Source organism: Cucurbita moschata, unplaced genomic scaffold (genome assembly GCF_002738365.1).
Source record: "Cucurbita moschata cultivar Rifu unplaced genomic scaffold, Cmos_1.0 Cmo_Scf00013, whole genome shotgun sequence".
NCBI classification, from domain to species: domain Eukaryota; kingdom Viridiplantae; phylum Streptophyta; class Magnoliopsida; order Cucurbitales; family Cucurbitaceae; genus Cucurbita; species Cucurbita moschata.
In genome coordinates this window covers 1,950,594-1,954,582 of record NW_019268529.1, presented here as the reverse complement: position 1 = coordinate 1,954,582, position 3,989 = coordinate 1,950,594, and positions in this window count along the sequence as shown.

Below are 3,989 nucleotides of genomic sequence, written 5' to 3'. Positions count from 1 at the left end.
TTAGGGAAGGGTGCAGATATGAAGTAGAGCTAAAGAATTGACCCACCGCTAACAAAATTGTTGTGTTCTTAATTGTTCATCTGTTTCATAATCAAAGGCCACAAGTGTTATGAAAAAGTATTTTAAAAGTTGTGATGTAGGCCCATAGTGCATGATCCAGGTTGAAAGACAAGTCTTTTCCATTTGCTATTTGGATGCACAACTTTTTCTAGGATTCCCTTAATTTCTCCGTTGGTGGCTTCAACTTGGCCATTTGTTTGTGGATGATAGGATGTGGATATCTTGTGTTTGACATTATATTTTGCGATCAAATTGTTCATCATTTTGTTGATAAAATGTGATCATTCATTATTGATGAGTACTCTAAGTGCGTTGTTCCTATCAATTTTGACCACATTTTTGGCATTGGACAAGCAATTTTCTCTACCCATTTTGATACAAATTCTATGATTATCAATATACAACTTTGCGGAAATTGGTCATAAAGTTTATTCTTCAGATATCAAAAAGTTCCACTTCTAAAATATAATCGACATGTATTTTGTTTCCTCGGCTAATGTTACTCTTCTTTGGCAATTATTACATCACTCTGTAGGATCTTTGCTTTAATGTCAAGGGTATGCCAAAAGAATTTCATTCATTTAGTCTTGAGCCTTCAAAATTGCTAGGTGCCACTCTAAGCTAACTAAGATTATTTATGGTATTTTATGATCACATGACCATGTTACCGTAGATGAATGAGATTTTTTGGGCCATCAATGGATAAGAATCATAGTGTTTTTTCAACTTGACTTATTACACGATCCATGGCCACGAAGATTCAACAAGCATTCATTCTTCATCTACAAAACTGAATAAGCTCGATTCAACCCGCACTTCATGTGCTATAAGTTAACTCAAAGGACCATTTGGAATTTTTGGAGGTCAAAATTTGTAAGGATGTTGGAGTAAATAACACTTATTGATAATTTCCTTGAAGATTTTATTTATTATTTAAATTTCATAACTTCATGTAATAGTCATTTAAAGGGTAGGGTATAGTTGCCAACTTGTCAATCATGATCATAAACGCATTTGAAGGGTAGTAGGAAAGGAGTGAATTCCATCGGGTGAAATTATGTTTCCAGCTCCTTATTTGGTCAAGTTCTCATAATAATAGACATTTAATTGACTATAAAAACCATTCTCACCTAAGCAAATAAAGGAACAAGCCCTCGTACGCAAGAGTTTATAACTCATTTAGAATTACGAGCAATTTGCATATAATCATCATGTAAAATATTAATTTCTTCTATTAACTGATTTATAAAGAGAGATTAAATATTTATACAAACTCATTATATAGAATACCTCTATTACCCAGACATAGACCATTTGGATCAAATAAATAAGTAAACAAAGAAATAAACAAATAAAAAAATTATTACGTTTAAAAAATAATAATAAAAAGAATAAATAAATAAATAAAAACAACCCTCCCCACTCCTCTCCACTAATCTCTCCTCAAACCAATTCTTAAGAAGAATCTTAGGTCACTCCAAAAATGAAACAAAAACATAAAAATGTCAGATTTGAGTAAACAAAGAAGCAGATTTAAGCTAAGAGAGATGACAAATAGAGGTATGGTTCTTTAAGGTATATATTAAATTTTTCTCTCCTTTTATCATAATTTCATTTTTAGGAAATCACATATTTTAGATTTCGTGAATTATTGCAATTATTTACCTTTATTAGGCAGGTGAAGTATTGTTATGTTTTACATGTTGTTGTCGTGACGGTTACTAATTCTAATGAGTGTCGGGCAAAAGTTGAGCTACCAGAGAAGGCTCGCTCGACAAGAAAAGGGGCCCAACAATGTGCGAACTGTCTGGTAAGCTCATAACTGCCCATTAGAATAGTGTCGTAGGAAAAATAGACTGATATGATAGGTCCGTCATTGCATTCGCATGTTCTTGCATTTAACCCCTAATAATGGGGTCACTTACTGAGTATTTCTTAAAACACTCAAGTCACCATGCTACCTTTATTCTAGGTTAAGACAAGACATTCCTGTACGGCTGAGGACGACATCGCAACTCGAGACCATGACACATGCCTAGGGTAGTCATATTTATTTTCTTACGTTTAGAATAGAATGATTTTAATTTAAATGTTTATTTATTTTATTTAGTCTTTTGTTGTGTCGTGTGTTTTCAAAACACGTAAGTTCATGACTGTGTTTTAAGATGAAGGTATGTTTTATGAAAGTTTAAATAAAGTATTTCTGCATTCAATGTTCATGATATGTATACAGTGACGACCTTAAATTAAGTAGAAAATTTAGTTCTTACAAAATCATATGTAGCAATTATAAAGTGAGTCATATCAATAGTATTACATAGATAAGACACCCAATCTTCTCCGTATACTATAAACCTTTTTTTTATCCTCCCGTATGTCAACCATATACTTGTATGAATGCAAAATAAGGTTAAGGAACTCGAGTAATTTAATTTACACAAATAAGGTTTAAGAAAAAAAAAACTAAAAGACCACGGTGGTTGGGTCCAAAAAAGATACTTTCGATATACTCGGCAAAGAATTTAAGGATTCAAGACTTTTGAAAAAGGTTTGGAAATGAAAAAGCGGGCAAAGGTCAAAAAGCCTCTCTTTATTATTATTATTATTATTATTTTAACAAATATTGTTAAATTTAAATTCTTTATTAGGTAAAGAATTTAAAGATGTTCCAAGGAAGAAAATGACCAAAAAGTAAGTATTCTTGGAAAATGTTTGGAATTTTTGGAATAAAATATTCAAAATATAAAAAATGCCCTAAAGTTCCATTTACAAAAATTTTCGACCATTTTAGAGCTAGAAAGTTTGTGAAGATCGTTCGTACCTTTAAATCTAATTATTGGATTGAGCTAAAATTTGAATATGTTCAAGAAGACCCAGAATTCTTTAGATCTAATGATTGAAATACAAAGACCACAAAGCATGTACCATCATACACCATAATGAATATCACATGCATAAATAGCAAAGCATCATATGTCATTACAATATAACGCATAAGAATAACATAAAATAATATGGTGCATGCAGAGGCCACGAGGCATGCACCATCATACACTATTCAATTATCTAACTTCACTGGTAAAGTCATTTACCTAATTAGCTTAAGCTAGTGTGAATAACTTATCTTTAATGGGAGTTCGATCCTATCATTTAAAATCCAAGTCAACATATGTGAACACATGATATCAGTTTCAAGTTCAAACTTTTGTAAAACTATTCCTTTAAAACCATTTATTAGACTTCATGCGAACATTAGAGTTTTGCATGAGTAAAGTCTTGGAATATTTACCTTAGGTATATTATTTTTATTAAACGTCCCATTTTCTATAATTCTTATTCTTTATAATTAAGTTTCAAATTTCACTTTTTCATATTCATCTTAGGTAATTTTTATTCCTTAAAATTAAGTTTTTAAGTCGGGCATAAAACTATTTTTGGTTTTTAAATTATTGGAAAGTCATTCATATATGAATATTTAATTATTTAAAAAACTGATTTAAGTATTAGTCTAAAATGGAAACGTACACACATCTAATAGCTATATTATAATTTTAATGAGATAATATAATAATACATAATCTCACAATTACTTTATTAAACTTAGTTATTAAATAGCAAAAACGTGTGAAATTGTTTTAATATATATATATATATATATATATATATATTTAATGTGATAGATGTATATGATATTAGATATATCAGTTATATATTTATGATATGCTTTATTTAGATGTATCAATTATTTGCACGCTAAACAAATACTATATTTAATGTCACAATATGTACTTCAAATATATCTCATATACATATAATATGAAATCTGACTTAAAATTGGGTCACATACATGCTTTTGCTACTCATTATCATTGCTTATATATATATATATATATATATATATATATATATATATATATATATATATATAT